The sequence below is a fragment of the Aegilops tauschii genome, chromosome 3 (assembly GCF_002575655.3).
Source record: "Aegilops tauschii subsp. strangulata cultivar AL8/78 chromosome 3, Aet v6.0, whole genome shotgun sequence".
Lineage (NCBI taxonomy): Eukaryota > Viridiplantae > Streptophyta > Magnoliopsida > Poales > Poaceae > Aegilops > Aegilops tauschii.
This window is the reverse complement of record NC_053037.3, coordinates 52,369,001-52,378,104: the sequence shown is the minus strand read 5'-3', so window position 1 is coordinate 52,378,104 and position 9,104 is coordinate 52,369,001. Positions and strand designations below refer to the sequence as shown.

At 41.4% G+C, this 9,104-nt stretch overlaps 2 long non-coding RNA genes across 2 annotated transcripts; one reads left to right on the top strand and one right to left on the bottom strand.

The window, feature by feature from the left end:
• The first annotated feature begins 2,986 nt into the window (after positions 1 to 2,986).
• On the top strand, positions 2,987 to 4,441 carry LOC120976452 (uncharacterized). Its single transcript, XR_005771928.1, has 2 exons — positions 2,987 to 3,533; positions 4,025 to 4,441. It is a non-coding gene; the product is annotated as an uncharacterized lncRNA (long non-coding RNA).
• Positions 4,442 to 4,691: 250 nt separating this feature from the next.
• LOC109756748 (uncharacterized) lies at positions 4,692 to 6,088 on the bottom strand. Its single transcript, XR_012204198.1, has 2 exons — positions 5,840 to 6,088; positions 4,692 to 5,413 (listed from the first exon to the last, which is right to left on the bottom strand). It is a non-coding gene; the product is annotated as an uncharacterized lncRNA (long non-coding RNA).
• Positions 6,089 to 9,104: the final 3,016 nt, after the last annotated feature.

The following is a 9,104-nucleotide window of genomic DNA, read 5'->3' as shown; positions in this document are numbered from 1 at the left end:
TTTTTAGAAAGATCAAATACTATATCATTCGCTTTTTTAGAAAGATCAAATACTATATCACTGATCGTGGGTTCGATAACAATTAAGTTTCTTTAAACAAATTGGTTCCAGACCAACAATTCAAAAAAAGAATATTGTAGAAGAATGGCTTGATCTAAAAACACAAAGGGTGCTAGGAGCTTGGTGAACAGGGAATGCTATATCTAAATGTGGTGAATAAAACGGAACATGTGGTAAGATAGGAGATTAGTGAATCATTACTGTTGAAATAAAGGAGGTCCAAAATTCTCAGATATAGGTCGGAATGTTACTGTAAAAAGATAATAGATTAAGGCAAGTACTCCCTCCGTCTTCTTCATTATCGATTCGTCAGCTCTGCTGTTGGGAGTCGTGGAGGTCATTGGAAATGAAATAACCTTTTTTGGGGAAAACTTCCAATCTATTCATCTTCAATCATGGTAGTACAATGAACACTAGAAATAATAAAAATTACATCCAGATTCGTAGACCACCTAGAGACGAATACCATCACTGAAGCGAGCCAAAGGCGCACCGCTGTCATCGCCCCTCCCTCGCCGGAGCCGGGCAAACCTTTGTAGAGGGCGTATACGGAGATACCAACGGAAAGGAGATGCGCTGAGTGTGTGTTTAGAGATCTCAACGAAAAGGAAATGGAGAGTGTAGAGTGGTCAAGAGGAGGAATGGAGCTGGCACTATGTTTGTCACAAAAATGATGAACATTTGCTTGATGCCCACCCCCCAAAAAGAAAACAAAAATATTCGATTGATGCATTCAAATATATTTCTTATCAGGCTGGAACATTTGCTTGTGTTCGATTCCCCCTTACTTACTCATTTTGTTTTGTTTTTTTAGAAAGATCAAATACTATATCATTCGCTTTTTTAGAAAGATCAAATACTATATCACTGATCGTGGGTTCGATAACAATTAAGTTTCTTTAAAAAAATTTGGTTCCAGACCAACAATTCAAAAAAAGAATATTGTAGAAGAATGGCTTGATCTAAAAACACAAAGGGTGGTAGGAGCTTGGTGAATAGGGAATGCTATATCTAAATGTGGTGAATAAAACGAAACATGTGGTAAGATAGGAGATTAGTGAATCATTACTGTTGAAATAAAGGAGCTACAAAATTCTCAGATATAGGTCGGAATGTTACTGTGAAAAGATAGTAGATTAAGGCAAGTACTCCCTCCGTCTTCTTCATTATCGATTCGTCAGCTCTGCTGCTGGGAGTCGTGGAGGTTATTGGAAATGAAATGACTTTTTTTGCAGGAAAATTTCCAATCTATTCATCTTCAATCATGGTAGTACAATGAACACTAAAAATAATAAAAATTACATCCAGATTCGTAGACCACCTAGCGACGAATACCAGCACTAAAGCGAGCCAAAGGCGCACCGCTGTCATTGCCCCTCCCTCGCCGGAGCCGAGCAAACCTTTGTAGAGGACGTATACGGAGATGCCAACGGAAAGGAGATGAGCTGAGTGTGTGTTTAGAGATCTCAACGAAAAGGAAATGGAGAGTGTAGAGTGGTCAAGAGGAGGAATGGAGCCGGCACTATGTTTGTCACAAAAATGATGAACATTTGCTTGATGCCCATCCCCCCCAAGAAGAAAACAAAAATATTCGATTGATGCATTCAAATATATTTATTATCAGGCTGGAAGAGTCTTGTTAGGGTGCTCGTTGATCTTAATAGAGGTGGGATTTTAATATAATCACGACAAAGTTGGATTATTACCCTGTGTAACTTTTCTCAATATATTTTGTATTCCGTAGCAACACACGGGCATTCACCTAGTAACATTAGAAGTTTGTTTTCCTGTAAATTTCCCTATACCCCCCGTGGCAAGTGCATATACACATCATGAAAAGTTTATGTCATTGCAAAAAGTTTTAACCATTTTCTCTCTAATTGATGGCGAATTTAGAATAGCATAGTACAAATGGCATGGCAACTTACAAAAGAACTCTAACGGTCTGCTTAACATTGCATTGTTTTTTCAGATATGGCAAAAGAATGTTGGGATATGGCAAAAGAATGTTGGGATATGGCAAAATTAACAAAAACTATTAGCATGTTTTTACCTAAGGATCGTGGCAATTTTGCCATGGCAAAAAGTTGAGAGAAGGCAAAATCTATCAAATAATAAAAAATCCATGGCAAAAATGTTGTACTGCTGGTCTAATTCAAAAAATCCCCATCCTCTAACTAATAAAATGGAATGGTACCTAACATTAAACTACCATGTTCTCCATAGTAAAAATGTTCTAGTTGCACACACCATTTGAGCTTAAATCATTTCAACATTTTTATATATAAAAAATCATTTCAGCAATTGCGCTACACACTGCCATACATCTCAATTAGTACCACATCTTAATCATTTAAGTTGCCACATACAAGCTGATCAAATTTGCAATGTTTGTGAAGTTGATGAAGTAGACATTCAAATAGGGGTCATCTCCTTCTCCAAAAAAAAAGGGCTAGTGTTCCTGCCTCTTGCCAGCACCGCCGCAGGTCCGTCTTACCTTCGGTGGCCCTAGGGCCATGGAGGCGCGATGGATCCTGGCAAGGGCCAACAAGAGGGCTCTGATTTTAGTCGTTCCTTTCAATTTTGTTAAGGTTTGTCTCCTGTTCAGGAAGGCAAGACGGCGGCGGCTTCCTGAAGATGGGATAAAGGTCTCCCCGCCTACCCCCCGTTCCGGCGATGCGTCTAGCATCATCGGTGGACGTGTGGAGGTGTGTTTTTGGTGAATCTATCTTTAGTGGATTTACTTGGATCTCGTCGTTGTTCGTCTACATTCGTGTGTCTTTGGGTCAGATCCTTCCGATATACGTTATTCTTTATCGGCGGCGTTGCTGTTCTGATGCGCTGGTCCTATGGGGCCTTAGCACGACGACTTCCTGACTGTCTACTACAATAAGTTGTGACCGACTCTGGCGACGGAGGGGTGACGACGGCAGCGCACCTTTGGCTCGTTTCAATGTTTGTATTCGTCGCTAGGTGGTCTGTGGTTCTGAATTAATTTTTATTATTTCTTGTGTTTGTTGTACTGCAATGATTGAAGATGAGTAGGTCAGTTTTCTGGAGAAAATAGTGTCAAATTCATCTCCAACAAAAAAAAATAGAGGCCTCCACCGGCGTGCGCACTGCCCGCCCAGTCCAGCTCCAGCGCCGCTCGAATTGGTCCTCTCTCAGACGGCCGCCGGGACCCCGCCCCTGCGCCTCGGCCTCCACCGGCGTGCGCAGCCGTTCGATCTAGGCGAGCACAGCGCACGCGCCGCCGGAGCAACAGGGGACAGGACGAGGCATTGGTGACAGGGGCTGCGAGGGGGCGAGGCGACGGCGCCGTCTCCATCGCCTGTTTCGCCACCGGGATCCCACTCTACCACCGTTTCATCCCGGTGCATGCACGCCGCTGCCCTCCACGAGCCCACGCCGCCACGGGAACATCATCGACAGATCACGGGACGCCGTCGCCATTCGGCACCTGCCTTACATAGGTACTGCTCACAACTGAAAATCATGATTTGGGAGAATGTTGGATGCTTTATGTAGATCCACTGTTACAGATTTTGTTTGTTTGGTGTTACACTAATGTTGGTAGTGATGTATTGGGTCCTCCATTTGGGGTGCTGGATAGCCACTGAGAAGTCTGAGATCCTTTGAATTGATCTCAGCTTGATGTAAACTCACCCTTTCCTGGATTGAGCTTTGCTGTAGCCATCTAAACTTGAAGTGGTTTTTTTTTTTGAACTAGTAAAATAGTCCTAGTGATAAATAAGCTAAGATAATAATCTAACAAAGTACAAAAGGCAAGTGATTGGTCACTATTGGCTAGTGACCGATAGGGCTAATCTTATGAATCTAACAAAGTAGTTCAACGGCATGCAGTTTCTTTTGCATCTGCACGTAGTGTTTAGACTACAGAGTTGGTTCAGTTCAGGCTTTGCAGATCACCATTTACTAACACTGAATATAATCATGTACGGAGTCTGATGATGCCCATTTCCAATTTACGGGAAAATTGAAATGCAATGGAGGAGAGAACGCAAGACATTTGCCAGTGAACATTACAATGTGCGTCCGATTTTGAACGCTCTTTGCGAGAAGTTGCTGCAATCAAACTGAACTATGTTTACACAAGATGCTTGGAGCCTATGTGCGGACGCCTTGTCCGCGGAAGCACAATATCTGCGATTTGGTCTCCAATTGCCACAAATCTGGGATACAACAAACTAGCTGATAGTAAATTCTGAAGACATGGAGGTAATGGAAGTAATGAACAATGCCGGCAGATCATCTGGAGTAGCTGCAGCAGTGTTTGGTGGCATGCGAGTTCCCTCAAAACTGATACATAGTACATTTGAACAGTGTAATCGAGAAGCAAATAGAGGCCCTTCTGAGCTTATTTCTGTAATGATTGATGACGCAACTGTCATTACTATCTAATGAAGAGGGGTGTTTACTGTAAAAAAACATGCCTGGGACGAGCATTAGATGAGCCGTTTGCTTTGATAATGCAACATATTTTTAATTTAAGTCGCTGAATTTAACTCATGGATGATACTGATCTTGCTGGGTTGTAAGTAAACTGGATAGCTCAGAAGAGAATAGAGTGCTCAGTTAAAAAAAGAGAGAGAATAAAATGCTTCCAGAAATCAAACGGAATATGTTGCTGAAGTTTCTGAATGTAGGAAATGGCTTCTTGTATGTTGTATGTTTCTGACAAGCCATAGCACGATACTGAATTTTACAAGCGTGTTTGCTTTACACTACTGTGGTATCCAAGGTTCTAACATTTGCACAAGAAAATCTAAAGCGGTCTCAGAAGCTGCAATCTATCTAACAGGCGCGGCCAAGCAAGAACATCCCGGATTCAGAATCGGAGTCTAACGAATCAGAAATTCCCGTGGATGTGACATGTCTGGCTGCGGCACTGCGGCCGCCCTGGCCGCGGCGGGCGGCGATCTTGAGGCGGAGTTGACGCGCAAGCGCGTCCAGCGTGTCGTAGCGGTCGAGCAGCCTCTCCTGATCCCGCTGAACCTTCCCGAGCTTTGCCCCGAGGGTCTTCCAGGCCACAGGATCCTGCGGGCAGGAGGAGGTCGGCCTCCAGAACATCACCGTGTTGGAATTGATCTCACGGTAAACAAACCAAGAGAAAAATAAGGGAGACAAAGTCTCCACCCTCTCACGATTGCGCCCTTGATCGCAGTGCCGGCGGTTTCCTGCTGCCACCAGCGAGGCTCCTGGACCAGCTGCTGCATCTCCACAAGCGCCTGCTGCCATCTACGTCACCCAGGTGGTGCTGTCCTTCTTCCCCGGGCATGTCTTCACTGCCGGAGACCCCAAGGTGCAGGCATGGGCTATCTCCTGCTGATTCCTGCCAATCACGGTTAGTCACTATTATTCCGCATAAGAGGTGTTCTAATCACGAGATTAAGATCATGTGTAAGTTAATCAGGAATTATATCTATTATTGGTATCTAGAGCATGGTTAATCTCGGCTAGAACCCTAACTTGGCTTCTGCTTAATGTTTAAAGCCTCAAATTATATATTTTCGGCTAACCATGTTTAAGCCCATTGTTTTCTGTTAAAGTTGATTAATCAAGTTTAGTGATCAATACTATCTGTTAGTTGCAATTAGCTCTATTTGCGGCTCAAATCTCAGGATAGAAATCAGGAGGTGATTGGATAAACTAATGAAATCCCCAAAATGCCCAATCAACCGAAACCCAAACCATAGAAAGATTCCCCAAACCAGACTGTGAAAGTTGAAATTGAAAGAAGAAATGGATTGGCCTTCACCTAATGACGCCGTGCCGGTGCTCTCCTTCGGGATCCCAACACCGGCGACGCCGCTATCTCACGGGACGACGCGCGGAAAGAAATGGCCGGCGGTGACGCCTTATGGACGCGAACGTTGCGCGGCCCCTATGCCGCGCACGTCGTCGTCATCGACTACCAGAGATCAGGCGCCGGCGGTCGCCTCCCTGCCTCGCCGTCGAGCGCCTCGTGCGCGTCGCCGGCACGGACTAGCTCCCTGCGCACCATGAGGTTGACACGGCTAGCACCGTTCGGTGGAGGAGCGTGAGGCCTTGAGCCAGGCACGCTGCTCCGACGAACGGGGCTGCCGCACCGCCATAGCCGGCGTGCCTCGGATCGCCGCCGGTGTCACCTGTTCTGCAGGAGCGGCAAAATCGGGGAGAAGAGGGGAAATGACGCTAGGGTTTGACCCAGCGCCGTTTTGTTCCTCCTAGGGCTGATCTGGCCCGTCGGTTTGATCGGACGATCGAGATCGATGAAGTGCTCAGGGCGGCTGCGGACGCTTAACAGGCCAAATGCATCAGTGGGCTATGGCCCAAGTCTTTTTAGCCAGCAGAAAAGTTTTTTTTAATGTTTTTCTCTGCTGGGACAAAGTTTGAATGGGCAGCCGTGGGTATTGTGAGCTAAAATTGAAGATAGCCAGAAAAACAGGTTGTAAAGATAATCTTTGAATTTTCTTAATAAAATGGACTGATGAGAAATTTTATTTGGAAAATATTAACGTGGTATAACGTTAATGTCATTTATGGCATTTTAAATGATGATATTTCTTTGTGTCATTTCTTTTGAGTTCGAACATTAATGTTGTGAAATGATATTTATTTAATCACAATTTATAATGTTATATTCCCTAAAGTTTCTACGATATTTTTTGTGGAAATTTTAATTGAGTGTGATGTTTATGTTGATACCATCCTTGTGACTTTTCTTAATGATGTGATCATTTCTAAATGGCTGAGGCCTCCTCAAGGATGATATTGATAGTCGTATGGTTCGGTTTTCCGCATCGCACTATGCATCATAATAATGTTAGAAAATATGACTATTGGGCAAAACTAAAGTTTTTGGTTGGTGCATTTTATGCCTTTTTGTTATATGCACCGCTTAAATATTCATAATGGTCCAAAATGATGTTTATGAATTATGATCACACTTCCCTTAGTAAAGGAATTTTGTTTAAAGAATTTTCTGTGATATGTACCCTAGTCAGTATGCGACATTATTGAGGAATCTATACAAAGTACATGTTGCCATTTATTTGACCGTTATAGTTTACCCAATATTATTATTTGGTGAATTCTTATGTAACTTTATGTCCAAATTTTATTATTTGGAAAATCTTATGATACCCTCATGGTAATGTTAATGTCATTTTCACTCCAAATGTCAATTTTAATGTTGGCAATGACCTTTTTTTTTAAGTTCATGTTAAATTCCAATGTCATTTTCATTTATGTCATTAGGAACTTTAATGGTAATTTTGACACTTGTGTTCAATGTTATTAGCAGTGTCAACTTTAGTGACAAAAGGTATCATTGTGTATGGCAAACAAGGTTTTGTGTTGTTACTTTATGTTAATGTTAGCTATTAATTTAGCCAAAGTTTTTGCTTGTAATTATGTGATTTTATGACTCTCTAGTCAAAATGGAACCAACGAGATGTTTTGATTAGAGATTTAATTAAGAAAAAAGAAGTTATAATGGCATATGATGATATTCCGACCAACGTTGATTATTTTCATGTGCCATTCATGAATATGGATTAGAATAAAATCTAAGCATCTCTTTGATTCATCTCATTGCATGGTTAATTCATGCTTGATGTTTTGTTGCGATGCTCATACTGTTGTCTCTTTTTTTTAGCAATGAACATTAATAATGATGCCAAACTTTCGTTTTGGCATAGACGAACCTTCTGTAAATAACTTCCCCACATGGAGAGTGGAGATCATCGTCTCATTTAGGAATCTCCAAACTTTTTTCTGCCACCAAGGTTGAAGGATGTTAATCATGATGATAAGGCAGACATTGGGAGAGATCTCAAGACACATGTGCAATCATGCACATTAATAATATAAAGGAGATTAAAGTCAAAACTATTGGATTTGTTCCATTAGCTTTTGGAGATGACTTAATCTTATTGATGATGTTTTCTAATGCTCCTAGTTATTGGAGAACCTTAACTTTGTCTCGAACAGATGACATGATTTTGTATGATATCAAGTCAGCTCTAATAATGTAATGTTAGTCCCACCCTAGGGTGAGACCAGTATGTTTTTCGAATGGATCATTTGTAAACATTATATGCTATGTTATAATTAAAGATGTAAGAGAAGTGTAATTAATGAGACCTCATCAAAATTGTGGTTTTAGACCACATTTTGAGGGGGAGAATGGAAGTCTCATTTAAGTTAATATGAGATGTTACGTTCACTTCTCCTACTTAGATCATAGCATGTACAACTAAGCAAATATGTATACCAATTCTCTAATTAGGGTGGAACCAACGAGAAATCTTGGTCGGAGAATTTATGAAAAACACATTCTAATGTTGGTTCTCTAATTAAGATGCAACAAGTCTTATTTAGAAGAATGAATGAAAAACGACTCCTTTATCATGTTAGTGTTAACTTACTCTCTTGTAAGCATTATGAAGCACGCATGAATGCTGAAGTGGCAAGCTTGCTAGGGTAATGACCATCATGATGTGACGTGTTGATTATATATTTGACCAACGTCATTTATAATCATATGTCACACTTCACTTAAGTGGCAAGTTTGTCAGTATCACGTGGCTCGTGTTATATTTCCGACTAACGTCGTTTATAATCATTTGTCACAATTCATTAAGTTCTTTTCCATCTTCAGCCCAACGGTGTTGTGGTTTAGGACTGAAATGATCATTATCAAGATTTTGTATATGTCTTCCATTTTTTAAATAAAGTGATCATCAAGGACCTGGAGCGTATGAACATGAATCTTAGGGATAACTCCATTAGATCTTTGTTCATATGCATCAGGTAAGTTGAGAGGAAATACATATTGCAACACTTAGTGTTGAGACTTAACAATTTCCATCTGATTGATAATGTGTGTGAATGATCATCTTAGATGCTTGTGTGATAATGAGCTCTAATGGTGTATGGAACTCAATATCATTTCCTCTTGAGTTGTTATGACACTTGTGTTATTATTATCACATGCTCTTCTGTTGAATAAGTTAAGAATGTAGACTCAACCGTAAGTT